The sequence below is a fragment of the Pelophylax lessonae genome (assembly GCF_965119305.1).
Source record: "Pelophylax lessonae genome assembly, chromosome: 3".
NCBI lineage: Eukaryota > Metazoa > Chordata > Amphibia > Anura > Ranidae > Pelophylax > Pelophylax lessonae.
Window position 1 is genome coordinate 443,074,841 of NC_138770.1, and position 21,505 is coordinate 443,096,345.

Sequence of the window (21,505 nt, forward strand, 5' to 3'; positions counted from 1 at the left end):
TCCACCTCCATAGGCCTGCCTGTGCACAGTTGTTATTGCAGGCCCAATAACAAATATGACCTGCATGGAGTACGGGTGTCAACACTCGTATGAATGAAGCCTTAAGCTGCCCATAGACCAATCAAAATTCAGCCAGTTTCGATTCAGCCATGAGCAGGCTGGTTGTACCAAATTCGATCTATCGATCAAATTCAATGCCACCAGCCTGGGTTTTTTGTTCAATGACTGCCGGTGGCTATAGCTGCTGGCAGTGATCATTTTAACCACCTCAATACTGGGCACTTAAACCCCCTTCCTTCCCAGACCAATTTTCAGCTTTTAGCGCTGTTGCAATTTGAATGACAATTGCGCGGTCATGCAACGCTGTACCTAAACCAAATTTGTGTCATTTTTTCCCCACAAATAGAGCTTTCTTTTGGTGTTATTTGATCACCGTCAGGTTTTTTCTTTTTTGGTGTACAAATAAAAAAAGACAGATCAGTTTGAAAAAAAAAAAAAAGTTTTTTTGTTTAGGTTATAAAATTTTGTAAATAGATACGTTTTTTCCTGCACTGATGAGCACTGATGATGCCGCACTGACAGGCACTGATGAGGAGACACTGATGGGGTGGCACTGATGGGGTGGCACTGATGGGGTGGCTATGCAGCACTGATGGGCACTGATAGGTAGCACTGATATGCAGCACTGATGGGCACTGATATGTGGCACTGATAGATAGCACTGATATGCAGCATTGGTGGGCACTGATAGGCAGCGCTGATGGGCACTGATAGGCAGCACTGATGGGCACTGATTGGCGGCACTGATGGGCACTGATAGGTGGCACTGTTGGGCAGCAATGATCGGCACTGATCGGCACTGATGGGGGGCACTGATGGGCACTGATAGGCAGCACTGGTGGGCAATAATGGGCACTGGTGAGCGGCACTGATAGATGGCAATAATGGCACTGGTGGGCAGCACTGATAGATGGCATTGGTGGGCAACACTGATAGGAAGGGCACTGGGGGGCTCTCTGAGCCCTGTTTGCCATCCCTGGTGGCCATAGTGGGCACCCCTGGTGGTCATGGGTGGGCATCCCTGGTGGATCTAGTGCCACCCCCTCCCCCCAGGGCTGCACTGGTAATCAATCATCTGATTACCAGCACAGACTCCCCCTGTGATCAGTGAGTAATTAGAAATACTCACTGATCACCCCGGCTGCAGAACCGATCCTCTGATCTTCTCCTCACTGACAGGATCTGTCAGGAGGAGAAGAGATCGAAGCCGTTACAACGGCTCTATTTACACTACAGGACGACTGTGATTGGACACAGCCATCATGTGATCAGGAGGGCCAATCACAGGGCCCTCCTGCCGAATGATGTTGCTCTGTGTCCGAGGGACACAGGCACATAGAGATCGCGCCGCTGCGCGTGCCCGCGGCAGCGCGATCTCTCTTCTTCTGAAGGACGTTCCGGAACGTCCATTCAGAAGGACGAGACTCCCGCCCGGCCGTATATGTACTATGGCCCGGGTGGGAGGTAGTTAATCTGATGGCTTGGAAACCTCTCAGTGTCGGAATACAATAGCGCAGCGGGAGGGGCTCCTCCATAAACACTGACTGTGTCAATGTTGGAATCGAGCGATTTTCTTTCCTTCAAGTTGATGTTGAAGTTGAGAAAATTGCATAGTGTATTGCCTGCCTTACTGTATGCATTGTGAGGCTCTGTACTAATTGACCATGTTTTCAGGCACTGGGGGCTGGAGGAGGAGGTGTTCCTGGTGCTTTCTCAAGGAGGGGAACACTTTGATTGCCTCATCATTAACCACTTAAGCCCCGGAGGATTTGGCTGCTAAAGGACCAGGGGTTTTTTTGCGATTTTTTACTGCGTGACTTTAACGGACAATTGCGCGGTCGTGCGACGCTGTACCTAAACGAATTTGACGTCCTTTTTTTCCCACAAACAGAGCTTTCTTTTGGTGGTATTTGATCACCTGTGCGATTTTTTGATCACGCGCTATAAACAAAAAAAGAGCGTAAATTTTGCAAAAATAACAATATTTTTCACATTTTTTTATATGAAATTCCCCAAAAAAAAAAGTAAAAATCAAAATTTTTTAACATTTTTCGGCCAATTTGTTTTATGCTACCTATGTTTGGTAAAAAAAATCGCAAAAAGCGTATTTTGATTGGTTTGCGCAAAAGTTATCGCGTTTACTAACAAAGAGAAAGATTTTTGTCATTTTTGGTGTTTTTTTTTTTAACGCGTAATGGCGGCGATCTGCGATTTTTTTTTCGGTACTGCGACATTGCGGCGGACAGATCGGACCCTTGACTGACATTTTTGACACTTTTGGGGTTACCAGTGACATTACTGCAGTAATCAGTGCTATACATATGCACTGTTACTGCAAAAATGACACTGGCAGGGAAGGGGTTAACTTTATTGGGAAGGGAGGGGTTAAGTGTGTCCTAGGGGCGTGCTTTCTACTGTGTAGGGACATTGCTATTGGTGTAAAAGCAAAGATCAACCGTTCTACATAGTAGAACGGTCAGATCTTTACTTTTACACAGGGAGAACTGACAGGCAGCTTGTTTACACAAGCTGCTCTGTCTTTCTCCCTTCACAGGAGCGATCGTAGTGTGGCCGGCGGACATCGAGTCCGCCGGTCACACGCACTGACTTGCCTGTGAACGAGCCGCGGCGGGCGCGCGCCCGCTCGCTATAGGCTCGCAAGTCAGTGACAGGCGAGTGACGTACCGATACGTCACTCTGCCTGGCCGGGGCTGACCGCCGCAGTATATAGTCGTGCGGCGGTCGGCAACCGGTTAAGATCCTGCTAATTAATGGCACAGACATGTCAGGTCACACAGAAAGCTGCACTGCTAAAATGAAAACATTATGATAATTACTGGGTCACATAACTCAGCTGATATGGTGGAATAGAATTTCAAATATTTTGCTTGGTAAAACATTTTACAAAAGTGAACTTAAATGGTATATGTATGCCTTTAAATAAATCTCTACTCTACAGTGCAATGTGGAGTATGCTATAGTGTCCTACTTTTTTTCTTGTTTTCTATATAAATGGTGTCAAAGAATTACCTTTAAGCCCTGGTTCACACCAGTGTGGCTTTGAAATCATGTTACTTCAGCACGATTTCAAAGCCACAAATCCATGCGATTTTGATTTGCAGTTTCATTGCGGCTTGCAACGTAATGTATTATAAGTCAATGCAAGTCGCAGTAAAATTGCAAAAAAGTAGTGCAGGAACCTTTTTCAAAGTCACTGCGACTCGAGTCACAACAATGTGAACTGTTCCCTTGCCAAAAATAGGGTGCAACTTGTCATGTGAAAATCGCCTAGGTGTGAACCAGGGCTCAAACTTACATTAATGTTTATTTATTTTATTTAAATTATTGCAGATATTTATATAGTGTCGTTGATGCATACAGGGCTTTACATATTTATCTAAACATTGGGTTTGATTTACTAAAACTGGAGAGTACAAAATCTGGTGCAGCTGCACATGGTAGCTAATAAGCTTCTAACTTCAGCTTGTTCAATAAAGCTTTGACAAAAACCTGCAAGCTGATTGGTTTCTATGCAGAGCTGCACCAGATTTTTCACTCTCCACTTTTTGTAAATCAACCCAATAGAACAGTGGTCTCCAAACTGCGGCCCTTTGGTTGCCTTTATCCAACCTTTGAGGCATTATTCCTGCCATTGACACCAACAATGAGGCACTATTCCTTCCACTGGCATCAACAATGAGGCACTATTCCTTCCACTGACACCAACAATGAGGCACTATTCCTTCCACTGACACCAACAATGAGGCACTATTCCTTCCACTGGTGCCATGAATGAGGCACTATTCCTTCCACTGACAGCAACAATGAGGCACTATTCCTTCCGCTGGCACCAACATTGAGGCACTATTCCTTCCACTGGTGCCATGAATGAGGCACTTTTCCATCCACTGACACCAACAATGAGGCTCTATTCCTTCCGCTGGCACCAACATTGAGGCACTATTCCTTCCACTGGCACCAACAATGAGGCACTATTCATTCCACTGACACCAACAATGAGGCAATGTTCCTTCCACTGACACCAACAATGAGGCACTATTCCTTCCACTGGTGCCAAGAATGAGGCACTATTCCTTCCGCTGGCACCAACATTGAGGCACTATTCATTCCACTAACACCAACAATGAGGCAATATTCCTTCCACTGACACCAACAATGAGGCACTATTCCTTCCACTGGCGCCAACAAAGAGGCATTATTAATTTCACTGGCACCAACAATAAGGCAATATTCCTTCCACTGACACCAACAATGAGGCAGTATTCCTTTCACTGACACCAACAATGAGGCACTATTCCTTCCACTGGCACCAACAATGAGGCACTATTCCTTGCACTGACACCAACAATGGGGCACTATTCCTTCCACTGGTGCCAAGAATGAGGCACTATTCCTTCCACTGACACCAACAATGAGGCACTATTCCTTCCACAGGCGCCAACAATGAGGCATTATTAATTTCACTGGCACCAACAATAAGGGGCACTATTTCTTCCACTGACACCAAACCATGAGTCACCATTCCTTCCACTGGCACCAACAATGAGGCACTATTCCTTCCACTGGCACCAACAATGAGGCACTATTCCTTCCACTGACATAAACAATGGGGCACTATTCCTTCCACTGGTGCCAAGAATGAGGCACTATTCCTTCCACTGACACCAACAATGAGGCATAATTCCTTCCATTGACACCAACAATGAGGCACTATTCCTTCCACTGGCACCAACAATGAGGCATTATTCCTATCACTGACAACAACAATGAGGCACTATTCCTTCCACTGGAATCAACAATGGGACACTATTCCTTCCACTGACACCAATGATGAGGCATAATTATTTTCACTAAAACAAAAAATGGGGCACTATTCCTTCCAACAACACCAACTATCGCTACTTCTAAAACCAAAGACCGGGCATTGTTTACTTTCACTGGTCACAGCCTGGCCCCCTAAAATCTGAAGGACAGTAAACTATCCCTTTAGAAAGTCTAGAGACCCCTGCCATTGAGTCTAAATAGAATACAGCAAATAATTTGTTTCCTTTTACAGAATGTCAGTGGTAACAGGAATCATAGATGTGGAAAAGAGCAGTAACAATTCTGTAAAGAATCTAGTGCACTGCTCGGCCACCATATATTACCAGAAATTTTGAGTGACTACTCTTCACTGGCCTTGTCATTGTAATGGACAGGAATTTGTCCATGGATCATGTAAGAAAGGGATTTCAAAGGATTCAAGTACAACTAAAAGCTCCTGTATGACAGTCTAAACAAGTCCAAATTTCAGTCACTATGGCAACCACAATCCCCATACACCAAAGACAAACTTCCTTTACTCCCCCCGAGTGAGGCAAATCCCCTTCATCTGTGTCTCACACACATCCCCTCCAAGACGCTGCAGCTCACAGTGGGAGGGTGTTAGCACCAGAGTCAGTGCTGCCAATTCAGAAAAAGACTTCACAGGCCCGAAGCTTTATTGAATGAACAAAGACACAAAAGGGAGAGTGGGGAAAGGGGAATTCTTCTTTATACTTCTTCTTCCTCCTGAAAATTTATAAGGTTATAGTCTCTGTGCAGATTGTGGACCAGCCTGCATCAGTCCTCAAAGGGCATCCTCTCCCTCTGGTGGATAAGGCGCATTCTGGCGCACCACCAAGCATCTTTAAAGCAACACATCACCTGCCAGGCGCCATCAAAGTCCTCTTGTGCAAATGCACCACAAAGTTGTCCATTGAGCATCTCAAAGTGGGTGATGTGTCAGTGGTATTAGTGTAGAACTATAGGCATTTTTTTTTTCATTTTGGATAGAGTAAGGGAGGGTTATAACCCCTGTCACATTTTTTTTGGCCATCTGTGTTGCATTGCTGAGATTTCCCATCACTTTCTATCCCATAGCCAAACAAGAAGTGAGAAGAAATCTCTGCAAATAAAGGGAATTCCATGGGGACCCCCTGGTCATCAGAACTAGTGCCCCCATAGGAAGATTTCCCCTTAATCTCTTTTCTGGGGACAACCCAACATATTTTCTTTTAATTTCCCTTTCAATGATAATGGTAACCAAGACATAGTGAATCTCCTTAATGGGGGGACAGACGCAATAGAAACTGACAGGTGTTCTAATCCCTCTCCACTTTATCCAAAACTAAGAAAAAGTTTTGCCTTTAATTATACTTTAAGTCTTTGGGTTGTGGTTTCAGGGCCCTCAAGAGGTCCCATGCAAAGGGGCACTCCCAGAAAACATGCAAAGCAGTTTCTTCATTGATGATACAGAAGGGGTAGTGCTTGATTTCTGGCATCAGGGCCATCTTACCGAATGGGCACGCTGGGCAGTTGCCCGGGGGCCCCATTAGTCCAGCGACCTAGCTCCAGCCCCAGCCAAGCATTAGTCCCGATCCCGAAATTAACAGGTGGCAAGCGCCTGTCGGCCCTGCACTGCTATCAGCCCACTTGGGCCGTGGAGGGGGAGCCCACAACTGCAGGAATGCATGTCTGCCTCCACAGGAACAGGCACACACAGGACAGTCGAGTCTGACTCCCATCAATTTGTGTGTTTACCGGACCCAGCCACCAAACTTGGAAGCTGTCATTAGCCTAGCACTGCCGTACCAATAAATATTGCCTTATCAATAAATTGCATTTTTTTTTCTCGTGGGTGATTGTGTAGGCGGGGCCCCAGTGCACTGCATTGCCCGGGGGCCTATAATGCTCTTAAGATGGCACTGTCTGGCATACATCAATGTCCTTAGTGGCAACCCCCCTTGGATCGCCATTGAGTTATTTTTCCCTCCCTTATTCCTCTTTCCTATCCCCATCACACCCGTTGCTTATTGAAATATTTGGAACGGTTTGCTTTGTTTGCAGTGCCATATAGAACGTATGGGGCAGGGGTCTAACTCAGGCATTGCATGTCTGACATGGCAATGCTAGTTATTTCATTAGTATCTTAGTGGCAATATAATGCTTTTGGGGTAAAGCAGCGTCATGCATGACGAGTTCGGGGAACTTATTCTCTGCACAACACGTTAGCCATTATATCGCAGAATGAATATATTTATTGTGTAAAACTGTATCGGAATGTAATGCATTCATGCACTGCGCATCACAGTACAGGGTGGAATGTAACCTGATTAAGTATTTTGTGGCAACTCTGCTCTGAATTCAGGAGCAATGCAGCATTGCTGTCACATTATCACACAAAGCTGTAAAAGGTTCCTTAATTGACCAGCTCAACAGGTATTTCTGGGACCTTGCAGGGTGAATAAGGGAAACTGTAAGTGCAGATGCATATATTTTTAAATCTGAGGTCATAGTTCTATTTTAGGTTTCACTGATTTACAACTTACAGTATGTCATATATACATCACTGTGCAAAAGTTTTAGTCAGGTGTGAAAAATGCTTTAAATTAAGAATAGATAAAGATAGGATAAGGCTATGCGCTGACCATCAACCAGATGTAATAAACGGATAAAAGAAATATATATTGTATTATATAGAGTAAAAATATTGAAAAATAGGGCCCAGGGATAAGCAGCCAATTCCTAGCATTGTCTCCACATACATAAAGGAAAAATGAAATAATAAATAGAACCGGCGCTCAATCCACCCCAATAAATATAGAAATTACAAGAGTAAATAAACATACACATCTAAAATGATACTAAGCAAAGTAGCAGTAAATCACTATAAATAAAGATGATGTGGTGGTGTGCACGGTGACATAGCGCAAATAAACCACAATAAAAAATCAACAATATATTGATAAAGATAAATAGATGAAATAAATAATGATTAGGCGATAAATACTGAATAATATCAGAGAGATGTGGTAAAGTGCACAGTACATAAAGGGCATAAATATATAACCACAATAGCATGATGGAAAATCACTGAGAAAAAAAAAAAATGGTGAAAGTGAACTATAAAGTGCACCGTGCTAATAAATAGATCATATCCAATAAGAAAAAGGAAAAAATGGTCTGATCACACTGAAAGTGACAATAGTGCACAATATAAATATACTCAGTGATAAGTACTGACAAATACTGAATAATAAAGATATAAATGATGAAGCCCAAAAAACAAACATTTTGGTGAAGGTAATCATATAAAAAAGCATAAATAAATGGAGATAAAAAACGTTAAAAAATGTCCATCAGTTCATAAAGGACCAAAAAAGTTCATAGAGAAAGTGCTGGTGAAGAGATATTGCCGGATGTGCGGGAAACTCCTATGGTGCGGGAAACTTGTTACGCTGTGGTGGTGAGCATAAATCCATAAATGAGTGAAATGACTGCTCACCTCAAAGACACTCTTAATGAGTGTTTGTACCAATGGGTAAGAGGGTCTCCAATGTAGGAATAGAGGTCCAGTGGTGATCCCTTTAAGGCAAGCTCTTTAGGTCCTTTGGGAAGCCAGCATCAAACATCAAGGGGGAAAATCCTGAGTGGGGTTTGAAACTCAAACCACAGATAAAAGGGAGCACTTCATAGTGTAGTAAGTTTTAAAAACATTTATTTGACAAAGCATAAGGTAATAAACTCACATTTGAATCAATAGTAATACAGCATTAGGTAGCGTGGCAGCGGTAAGGCACTGTGATCCAGAGACTTCCGGTCTCAGCCTAAGACCGGAAATGACGTCAGACGCTTCTTCCAACGCGTTGCGTCACAGCATAAACGTGACTTTATCAAGCTTGATAAAGTCACGTTTATGCTGTGACGGCAACGCGTCGGGAGAAGAGTCTGACGTCACTTCCGGTCAAGCTTGATAAAGTCACGTTTATGCTGTGACGGCAACGCGTCGGGAGAAGCGTCTGATGTCACTTCCGGTCTTCTTTATTTATAGTGATTTACTGCTACTTTGCTTAGTATCATTTTAGATGTGTATGTTTATTTACTCTTGTAATTTCTATATTTATTGGGGTGGATTGAGCGCCGGTTCTATTTATTATTTCATTGTAAATTAAGAATGCTTTCGGAAACAGAAATGTTCAAAATTTATTTTTAACAATTAACAAAATGGAAAGTAAATGAACAGAAGAGAAATCCAAATCCAATCAACATTTGGTGTGACTACCCTTTGCCTTCAAAACAGCATCAATTCTTCTAGGTACACTTTCACACAGTTTTTGATGGAACTCGGCAGGTAGGTTGTTCCAAACATCTTGGAAAACTAACCATGGGTCTTATGTGGATGTAGGCTGCCTCAAATCCTTCTGTTTCTTCATATAATCCCAGACAGACTCAATGATGTTGAGAATATAGCTTGTGGAGACCAAAGCATCACTTCTAGGACTCCTTGTTCTTTTTTATGCTGAAAACAGTTCCTAATGACATTGGTTGTTTCTTTAGGGTCATGGTCCTGCTGCAGAAAAGAATTTGGGGCCAATCACACGCCTCCCTGATGGTCTGGCATGATGGCTAAGTATCTGCCTGTTTTTCTCAGCATTGAGGACAATGTTATCCTGACCAAATCTCCAACCCCATTTGCAAAAATGCACCCCCAAACTTGTAAGGAACCTCCACTATGCTTCAGTGTTGCCTACAGACACTCATTATTGTACCGCTCTCCAGCCCTTTGGAGAAAAAACTGCTTCCTGCTACAGCCAACTTCTGACTCAACAAACTCATAAATCCAGAGCACCTGCTGCCATTTTCTGCTACCCAGTTCCTATGTTTTTGTGCATAGTTGAGCTGCTGAGCCTTGTTTCCATGTCGGAAGTATGACTTTTTGGCTGCAATTCTTCCATAAAGACCATTTCTGACCAGACTTCTTTGGACAGTAGATGGGTGTACCTGGGTCCCACAGGTTTCCGCAAGTTCTGTGTCAATGGCACTGCTGGACATCTTCTGATGTCGGAAGGAGGTAAGCACGATGTGTCTTTCATCTGCTGCATTAAAACGGAGTTCCACCCAAAAGTGGAAGTTGCGCTTTACAGACTCCTGACCCCCTGACATGCCACATTTGCTATAAATTCAAAATAAATACTGCATTAGTGTCCAAGCAAGCAGCCACCACAACACCGAACTAGTGCAAAGAATAAATTAAACAATATGTGCAGCGCTAATGAATAATTAACATATGGTAGTTTTTAACAGAACCTGGTATGGATATCATGTGACATGTGCAAACAATGTAAAAATACATATGTATAAAACAAAATGAACAAAATCACATTATCATAAAAGTGGCAGGGCATAAAGAGATGCAGGCAAAATAGAGTCCTTGTGTATCACAATGAGTGTGGATCAACTGATCTTCAAAAACGTGCTCCAAAGGTGAATACAGGCATACCCCACTTTTAAGTACACAATGGGACCAGAGCATGTATGTAAAACGAAAATGTACTTAAAGTGAAGCAATCATTTTTTCATTTCTCAATGCATGTAAATACACTAGCTCCACAGGAAATCTTGGTCTGCTTGACATGGCACTGCTGACAAGGACACCGAGCTTGGGGAGCATGTTAAGGGGATCCAGGACTATGATATGGTAGATTACCTTGGCAAGCTGGCTGGCCACAAATAGGATATGTTGTAGTCCTGGGTCCCCAGGGCTGTCTTACCGAATGGGCACGCTGGGCAGTTGCCCGGGGGCCCCACTTGCCCAGGGGGCCCCACCTTCCCAGGGATTCAGCCCTAGCCAAGCATTGGTCTCAACTCTCGTGTGCATCCTGCTGCCGAAATTAGCAGGTGGCAAGCACCTGTTTGCCCTCCGCTGCTGTCAGGCCACTTGGGCCATGGAGGGGGAGGAATGGGAAAAGCAAAGCCGCTCAGGTGTGTCAACTTGACCTGGTGCTGGTAAGACCCGTCATCCGGAAGTTTTGCAAGGTAAGGTAGAAGAACCGCACTCAGGTAGGTAGAAGCAGTTGAAAGCAAAAAACGGTTTATTCTTCAAATGGATAAATGGACAGACAGTGCAATAGAGAACAGATGTCCAGGTTGACGCGTTTCACGGCTCACATGGCCGCTTACTCATAACCAATGGTTATGAGTAAGCGGCCATGTGAGCCGTGAAACGCGTCAACCTGGACATCTGTTCCCTATTGCACTGTCTGTCCATTTATCCATTTGAAGAATAAACCATTTTTTGCTTTCAACTGCTTCTACCTACCTGAGTGCGGTTCTTCTACCTTACCATGGAGGGGGAGCCCACAACTGCAGGAATGCCAGTCTGCCTCCACAGGAACAGGCACACACAGGACAGTCGAGTCTGACTCCCGTCCGTGTGTGTGATAATTTGCATTTTTATTCCCGTGGGTGATTGTGTAGGCAGGGCCCCAGTGCACTGCATTGCCCGGGGGCCTTCAATGCTCTTAAGATGGCACTGTGGGTCCCCTCTCTGTGCTCCCTACGTTTGGTATCCCAGTCACTTATGATTTGGGAGCAGTGCCATGTCAAACTGACCAAGATTTCCAATAGACACCAAAGTTAAAAACAGGGAGTAGTGCCATGCCAAGCTGACCAGGCTGTGTCTGTACTCGCGAGTGTATGTAAAGTGAGTGTACTTAAAACGGGGTATGCCTGTATAGAAAAAATATTGTGTTAAAAAGAAAGGTGCGCTATAACAAATATATATCAAAATAATGCAATAACAGCATAGGGATATAAATGGTGGGGATGTGCAAAAAAAGTACAATTTCTCTTTAAGTGTCCATGCTTGATCAAACAAATGGGTGCTCGACAACAAAGAAAAATCTCCAATTTCAGTGCAATAACGCCCACCACCAGGTGAAATTCCTCCTTACCAGACGGAAAATAAGGTGTGCACGAATTAAACAATATTTCACTGCAAACGTGGATAAATCACTCTCCTCGTGAACCACCCAGAATGTTCTCTTACCAGATGTGATGGAAAAAAAGCGCAGAAAGGCGGATTCAAAAATCCCCTTCCACTTCCTGTGTGTGTAAACCACACCGGGGTGCCTTTTCAGTCAGTCCCTGGAAAGCATTCTGGTTCCGAGAATTTCATCAATGGTTCCTTTACCTGCAGACCTGGATCCGGGAGGCGGTGACCATAGGCCAATACCCTCCAGGAGCGGGGCGCAAAAATAAAGGTCGCAATAGTGTGATATCCTCTAAACGGTTTATTGTGAGCAAAGAGTTACACTTACAGTTATGCAGATGGAAAACAGCTTGTTAAGACGTAGATCAGAATTTCTAGTGGAGCTGGGCTCAGATCCGGCTGCAGCGCGGACTCCGAGCGGTGGTACGTGACGGTAACGCCTCCTCTCTGACGCGTTTCTTCCTATTGGACGTCGACGGTGAGTACACCCCTAAGTTAGTCATTTTCCCTCCCCGATGTCATGTGACTCGTTAGTGTTACAAGGTCTCAGGTGTGAATGAGGAGCATGTGTGTTAAATTTGGTGTTTTTGCTCTCACTCTCTCATACTGGTCATTGGTAGTTCAACATAGTTACATAGTTAGTCAAGTTAGACATGGCACCTCATGGCAAAAAACTCTCTGAGGATCTGGAAAAAAGAATGTTTGCTCTACATAAAGATGGCCTAGGCTATAAGAAGATTGCCAAGATCCTGAAACACCTGAGACCTTGTAACATTAAAGAGTCACATGACATCGGAGAGGGAAAATGGCAAATTGGGTCCAATTTGGGCATTTTGACTTAGGGGTGTACTCACTTTTGTTGCCAGCAGTTTAGACATTATTGGTGATGTGTTGAGGTATTTTGAGGGGACAGCAAATTTACACTGTTATATAAGCTTTACACTCACTACTTTACATTGTAGTAAAGTGTAATTTCTTCAGTGTTGCAACATGAAAAGATATTATAAATATTTACAAAAATGTGAGGGGTGTACTCATTTTTGAGAGATATAAGAAGATTGCCAAGATCCTGAAACACCTGAAACCTTGTAACATTAAAGAGTCACATGACATCGGAGAGGAAGAATGGCGAATTTGGTCCAATTTGGGCATTTGACTTTGGTGTGTACTCACTTTTGTTGCCAGTGGTTTAGACATTAATGGCTGTGTGTTGAGTTATTTTGAGGGTACAGCAAATTTACACTGTTAGGCTTCTTTCACACGGTCCGCCTCCGCAGGCGGATCCGTGTTGCTCCGGGGATCGATCCGCGATCCCCGCTGAGCCGGGCGGATGACAGCTACGTCCCTGCTTGCAGAGCGGAGAGGGAGGTGTCTCAGCACCCGCTGCCCTCTATGGGGGATCGGAGGAGAGCGGACCGCTTGTCCGCTCTCATCAGATCCGCTCCGCTCCGATTACTGAACGGATGGAAAAATAGGGTTTCCATCCGTCCAGATTTCAGCACAGGATCGGATGCGGATGGCAGCGGGTGTCAGCGGAGGTGACCTCCGCTGACACCCGCTGCCCCATAGAGCTGCATGGGGGATCCGATCAGATCCGCCTAAAAAACTGATAGGCGGATCTGATCGGACCGCCCGTGTGAAAGAGCCCTTATACAAGCTGTACACTCACTACTTTACATTGTAGTAAAGTGTCATTTCTTCTGTATTGTCACATGAAAAGATATTATAAATATTTACAAAAATATGAGGGGTGTACTCATTTTTGAGAGCTACTGTATATATATATATATATATATATATATTATATTATAAAGTCCTTCCCACCCAGATGCCTAGACAAATATCAATAGTACACAGATCCTCTGCCTAATCGGAGGAAAATGGGATGAACAGCCAAATAAAAATCTAATTGGATCCATTTACAAAAGGCTACCACTGACCCGTCATTTTTTTCTGGACTAAAATAATAAAAATAAAAATAAAATAATAATAATAATAATTTATTACTACATCCACAAAAGCCCAGGAGAAAGCAAAGTTTCAGTAATGTTTAACAGTAAAAGTCCCCTTTATCAAGCTGCACCACATAATAGCAAGAACTATACAAGAATCAAATTTATGTCACTCAACCAAGCGTACAATTGAACCGATCACTAAGCTGGATCAGACAGACAGACAATCATATTAAATTATCAACACAGAAGAGAGAAACTGAAGGAAAACTTCACCCTGTCCTGGAGTTTTGACATGGATAGAAAACCAATCAGTCACAGAAAAGGAAGAAGATATATTACACAGCTAGGATGTGACAGATAGATAACCAGAATACTATTGAAAATAGCCATAGCACTTTTGAAATATATGCTGTCAAACTTATATTAGGTGAATCGCATTCTTGACTGTTAATCATAGTGGCTGGAAATTGTTTACTACCTGGTTCTTAATTGAGATGATATACTTTATCTTGTATTATTTATTTATCTTTATTTATTTATTACATGTATTTATATAGCTCTAAAAAGTGCTATATACCCTTCTCCAAAAAATTAAAGGAACACTTTAACCACTTTAAGACCGGAATGATTTGCCCCCTTAATGACCAGGCCCTATTTTGCGATTCGGCACTGCGATAATTTAATGGACAATTGTGCGGTCGTGCGACGCTGTACCCAAATAAAATTGACATCCTTTTTCTCCACAAATGGTGCTTTCTTTTGGTGGTATTTGATCACCTGTTGCGATTTTTATTTTTTGCGCTATAAATAAAAAAAGAGTGACAATTTTGAAAAAAAAAAACAATATTTTTCACATTCTGCTCTATGCTCTATGACATTCTGATTTTTTACAAAAAAATTGTAAAAATCTAAATTTTTTAACATTCTAGGCCAATTTGTTTTCTGCTACATATTTTTTGGTAAATACGCAATAAGCATATTTTGATTGGTTTACGCAAAAGTTATCACGTCTATTAACTACGGGAAAGATTTATGTCATTTAATATTGTTTTTTTTTTACTAGTAATGGCGGCAATCTGCGATTTTATGCGGGACTGCGACATTGGGGTGGACAGATCGGACCCCTGACTGACATTTTTGACACTTTTGGGGGGTACCAGTGACATTACTACAGTAATCAGCGACAATTCTGAAAAAAAAAAAAAATACATTTCACATTCTCATATATAACATTCCCCAAATTTTTTTTAAAAAACAAATTTTTTCATCATTTTAGGCCAATTTGTATTCTGCTACATGTTTTTGGTAAAATCCCAATCAGTGTTTATTGATTGGTTTGCGCAAGAGCTATCACATCTACAAACTAGAGGAAAGATTTAAGTAATTGTTATTTTATTTTTTATTTTTTTTACTAGTAATGGCGGCGATCAGTGATTTTTAGCGGGACTGCGACATTGTGGCGGATCGATTGCACCCCTAACTGACATTTTTTACACTTTTGGGGAGATCAGTGACATTACTACATTAATCAGTGCTAAAAATATGCACTGTTACTCTATTAATGACACTGGCAAGGAAGGGGTTAACAGTATAGGTGATGAAGGGGTTAAATGTGAGCCTAGGGGAGTGATTCTAACTGTGGGGGGGCATGGCTTCTGAAATGGCCATAGAGACATGTGATCCTATATAGAACTGGAGAGAGTCCAGAGAAGGGCAAGAAAAATAATTAGGGGAATGGAGGGCATCAGCTATGAGGAAAGACTACAAGCACTGCACTTATTCTCTCTGGAGAAGAGACGCTTGAGGGGGGATATGATATCAATGTACAAATATTGTACTGGTGATGACCCTAGCATGAGGAACAAACTTTTCAGAGAACGGGAATACAATAAGACACGTAGCCACTCACAAAAACTAGAGGAAAAACGAGTTAACCTTAAAATACGTAAGGGGTTCTTTACTGTAAGAGCAGTAAGGATGTGGAATTCTCTTCCACAAGCAGTCGTATCAGCTGGGAGCATTGATAGTTTCAAAAAACGATTAGATGGGCACCTTAAAGACCAAAACATACAGGGGTATACAATGTACGGTTAACAGCAAACACACACACATCATAGGTTGAACTGGATGGACTGATGTCTTTTTTCAACCTCACAAACTATGTAACATGAGCTCTGTGATCATTTCAGGGAGAAGGACGGACAGCTGTGTTTACAACAGCCGACCGTCCTTCTCTCTCAGCGGGGAGCGATCGCTGGTGTCAGGTGGCAATTGGAGCCGCCTGACACACGCATTGGCTTCCCCGCTGACAATCGGGGGCGGGAGCGTGCCGCCGCCGGTGCGCGCTCACCCTTTAGCTGCCACCAAGCAAGCAACGTACCCATACGTTGTTTTTCCTGTTGGAGCCACTTTGCCGCTGTATATATACAGTAAGCGGTCAGCAAGTGGTTAAAAACACATCAGATCTCAATGGGGAAAAATCTCATGCTGGATATCTATACTGGTATGGACTGGGTAATGTGTTAGGAATGAAAGGATGCCACATTGTTTGATAGAAATTAAAATGATCATCCTACACAGAGGGCTGAATTCAAAGACACCCCGAAAATCAAAGTGAAAAAATGATGCAGCAGGCTAGTCCATTTTGCTGAAATTTCATTGCAGCAACTCAAAATGGTACTCAGTAGTTTGTATGGCCCCCACGTGTTTGTATGCTTGCCTGACAATGTTGGGGCATGCTCCCAATGAGATGACAGATGGTGTCCTTGGTTATTTCCTCCCAGATCCGGACCAGGGGATTACTGAGCTCCTGAACAGACTGAGGTGCAACCTGGCAGAGTCGGATGGGCCGAAACAATGTCCCAGAGGTGTTCTATTAGATTTAGGTCAGGCATGTGTGAGGGCCACTCAATGGTATTAATTCCTTCATCCTCCAGGAATTGACTGCATACTCTCGCCACGTGAGGCCAGGCATTGTCATGCACCAGGAGGAACCCAGGACCCACTGCACCAGCGTAGGCTGTGACAAGGATATAATCCCAATAGCCCGAATGGCAGTCAAGGTGCCATTGTCTAGCCTGTAGAGGTCTGTGCGCCCCTCCATGGATAAGCCTCCCTAAACCATCACTGGTCACCACCAAACTGGTCATGCTGAGCAAAATTACAGGCACCATAAAATTCTCCACGGCTTCTCCAGACCCTTTCACATCTGTCACATGTGCTCATATTTACAATATCCGAGTCATTTTTTTCTATCAGAGATATTAAGAAAGGTTAAGAGAGGCCCCTGAGGACATCCAGGTGCAAGAAACACGTTGGGCAGAGCGTATAGTGTGACGTCACGCCGCCACACCAAAAGGGTTAGTGGTGGTGTTTGATGTAAGTGCTTACATGCGACTTTGGAAAACATTTTAAGGATGTCTTTAAACAGTGATATTGCACTTTGTACCATACATTTTAATAAATACTACACTATATTGCCTCACTATCTCTCGCTGTTTGGTGTCTTGTGAGTGCTCAGTGCGTACACTGCCCCTAATCAGAGAAGAGGATTTAAAGTACCAGACCAGTTGAGTGCATCCAGGGATCTTATATTGGGCCTGTATTGCTTTATAGTTATTGGGCAGCCTGTCCATGCGGTGAGTGCACAGTCTTACTTTTGGTGGAAGGATGTGCACATTTATTGGTGTACATCTTTGGATCTTTGGTGAAGGGCGTTCACACATATATGGATGGACCTTTTGTATATTCTTATATTACTATTATATTATGATATTCCATCATAGTGGACAGCACAGCATCAGTAACTCGAAATTCTTAATGAATCCTCAGCACACTGCAATGCATAGGCGTGCACACAGGGTGTGTTGGTTGTGCCTGTGCACACCCTAATCACCTGATGTGCATTAGCATTATCGCTCTGTGTATCAGCGGGATGATGGGAAAGATCGCCCTCTTACTGGCTCTGCCATAAGATAAGTGCTTATGCACTTCTCTTTCACTGTGCCGGCAGGGAGATCAATGTGCCATGGCCATATATACTGTATATAGAAGCATGAGTGTTTGAGCTTTGGGGTGCACACCCTAATGCAATAGGCTGCATACACCTATGCTGCTATGCAGCTAGCACGTACTGCATTTATTGCAATAATCCTTGTTTTTAATGCATAGATTTGCTAGAAATGTATGAAGATTTTCAGCAGTGTGCAGAGGGTTAATTGTGAATCTTTAGTGTAGTCACATGGCTCAACACCTCATATGTTATGTGCATGCAAGCTTTTTGATTATAAAGTAGAAATATAGGGAAAACATTTTTTTTTTCATTTTGGATAGAGGGAGGGAGGGTTATAACCCCGGTCAGATTTTTTTTCCGCCATCTGTGTCCCATTGCTGACATTTCCCTTCACTTCCTGTCCCATAGCCAAACAGGAAGTGAGAGGAAATCCCTGCAAATTAAGAGAAATCCTTGGGGTCAGGTCAGTGTCCCCATTGGAAGATTTCCCTCTATTACCTTTCTGGGGACAACCCAAAATTTGGGATTTTCTTTTACTTTCACTTTCAATGATACTAGTAAACACGATAAATAGAGAGGGCGAATGGGGGGCCAAGACAGCAATACAATTTGACAAGCGTTCTAATCTCTCTCCACTTTGTCCAAAATTAAAAAAAAAAAAAATTGACCTTAGTTATACTTTAAGCACAGACAATGTTCTATGTGTCCTAGCCTGCTTCACATCATGCACAGCATTTCAATCAGATTGGGGTCAAGTCCTGACTATTCTAACATATGTAGTTCCTTTTGCTTGACCACCTTCATTGTCGATTTGGTCCTGTATTTGGATCACCATGTTGTTTGACTCAACAGCTTTTGTGTTTTAGATCACACATGGAAGTCCCAACATACAGTAGCTTTAAAATAAATCTCAATTATAGCTTTAAAATGTGATAATATATATTATCTTTACCTATCTCTACATATCTACATCTAATCCTATAGTTTTAAAATGTGATAACATTACTTACAGTAGAAGTCACTGGTCTCCCAATAACTTCAAGGCATCCAGTTCCTTATGCTGCAATGCATAGGCACAGTCCCGCCACAGATCTTCACAGTTGGGATATGTCTTGATGTTGATAAGCAGTGTATGCTGCACATGCATGTACATGCACAATTTCATCTGCTAACTTATCTATACACAGAATATTGTTCCACTAGTGTTGCTGAACATCCAGGTGGTATTTGACAATGCCCAGACAGGATGCAGTTATGGTCTTTTGAGGAAAGCAAGTGGTGTCTTCAATGAGTATAACTCTTGTTTAGAATTTCTTTGCATTTTAGTCTCCTGAACACAAATGTTACCTAATGCAATAGCTATACAGTATGCATACTATTAGCTCTCATGTTAAAGCATGTTCAACCACCTCTGGACCGGAAGATTTCCCCCCCTAACGACCAGGCCATTTTTTGACTGACAATTGCGTGGTCGTGCGACACTGTACCCAACAAAAAAAAATTGATGTCTTTGTTGTTCTAGAGTTTTCTTTTGGTGGTATTTGATCACCTGTGTGATTTTTATTTTTTGCGCTATAAACAAAAAAAATAGAGACAATTCTGCAAAAAAAAAAAAAAAATAATAATAATAATATTTTTCACTTTCTGCTATATAACATTCCCAATAAAAATAAATGTAAAATCTATTTTTTTAATTATTTTAGGCCAATATGTATTCTGCTACATGTTTTTGGTAAAAAAAAAAAATCCCAATAAGTGTTTATTGATTGATTTGCGCAAAAGTTATCGCATCTACAAACTAGCGGAAAGATTTAAGTAATTTTTTTTTATTTTTAATTTTTTTTACTAGTAATGGCGGCGATCAGTGATTTTTAACGGGACTGCGACATTGTGGTGGACAGATTGGACACCTAACTGACATTTTTTACACTTTTGGGGAGATCACTGACATTACTACATTAATCAGTGCTAAAAATATGCACTGTTACTATATAATGACACGGGCAGGGAAGGGTTTAACACCAGGGGCGATCAAAATGTGTCCCTAGGGGTTGCTTTCTAGCTGTGTGGGGGATGGGTTTACGGAATGAACACAGGGACCTGTTTTCCTAAATAGGAGGAACACAGGATCTGTGTTCATTGCTGACAGAACAGCAGTCCGCCATGCTTACAATGGCAGACCACCGTTCTGTCTCCACGGGGAGCGGTCGTGGGTGCCCGGTGGCAGTCACAGCCGCCAACCCCTCAGATCAGGTTCCCCTGTGGCGAATAGGCAAACTCGCCCCCACTCACGGTCCTGCAAAGCGACGTATAGTTACGTTGTTTCACTGGACAGAACCGACCTGCCACAGTATATGTATTGCTGGCGGTTGGCAAGTGATCAAAAGAGATGTATGGGATTTTTTATTTTTTTTTACAATCGTACTTACCTAACTGGATGCAGCATTGGTCCGATGTTTCGTCTGTTCCCTTCCGGCTTTAACACTGAGAACCGAGTGATCTACCACCGCCAATCTCTTGGTTCTCAGGGCTCTCTGAGCAGAGAGCTGGTGACTATCAAGGGTAGGAGCAGCTGCTGAGAAGCTGAGCTGGGTGCCGGTCCAGGCATGTGGGCGGATCCCTCCCGGCTCCATTGTCGTGATCTTGTCTGAGCCTGGACTGGCTCTATAATGTCAGCAGACAGCCTGCTGTCTGCTGAAAATGGGTCACAGGAGTGCAGAACAGATTACACTCCTGTTATCCACAGGAGAATTACAGTCAAACGAGCTTTGGCTGTATTTCTTCTTTAACCACTTACCAACCGCCGCAAGTACATATCCTGCGGCGGTCAGCCCCTCACAGGCAAAGTGACATATGGGTACGTCACTAGCCTGTGAGGCTCTGGGGAGCGAGCGCACGCCGCCGGAGGCGCGCTCCCACTCGGTCACGGAACCCCCCCGCGCGTGTGCCCGGCGGACCCGATGTCCGCCGGGCACTCGCGATCGTCCGTGACAGCGGAAGAAAGGCAGGCGGCTGATGTAAACAAGCCGCCTGTCATTCTCCCCTGTGTAAGAACAGTGATCATACGGTTCTACTATGTAGGACCGTTGATCACTGTTCCTACACTTCAAGCCACAGCCAATCACAGTAAGAATCACGCCCCTAGGGACACACACCACCCCTCCCTCTCAAATAAAGTTAACCCCTTCACTACCAGTGTCATTTTACAGTAACAGTGCATATTTATAGCACTGATTACTGTAGTAATGTCACTGGTAACCCCAAAAGTGTCAAAAATGTCAGTCAAAGGTCCGATCTGTCTGCCGCAATGTCGCAGTCCCGCAAAAAAAATCGCAGATCGCCGCCATTACGCGTTAAAAAAAACAACAAAAATGACAAAAATCTTTCCCTTAGTTAGTAAACGCAATAACTTTTGCACAAACCAATCAAAATACGCTTTTTGCAATTTTTTAACAAAAATATGTAGCATAAAACAAATTGGCCTAAAATGTTAAACAATTTTGATTTTTACATTTTTTTGGGGGGAAATTTCATATAAAAATATGTGAAAAATATTGTTATTTTTGCAAAATTGACGCTCTTTTTTTGTTTATAGCGCATGATCAAAAAATCGCACAGGTGATCAAATAGAAAAAAGAAAAAAGAGAGCTCTGTTTGTGGGAAAAA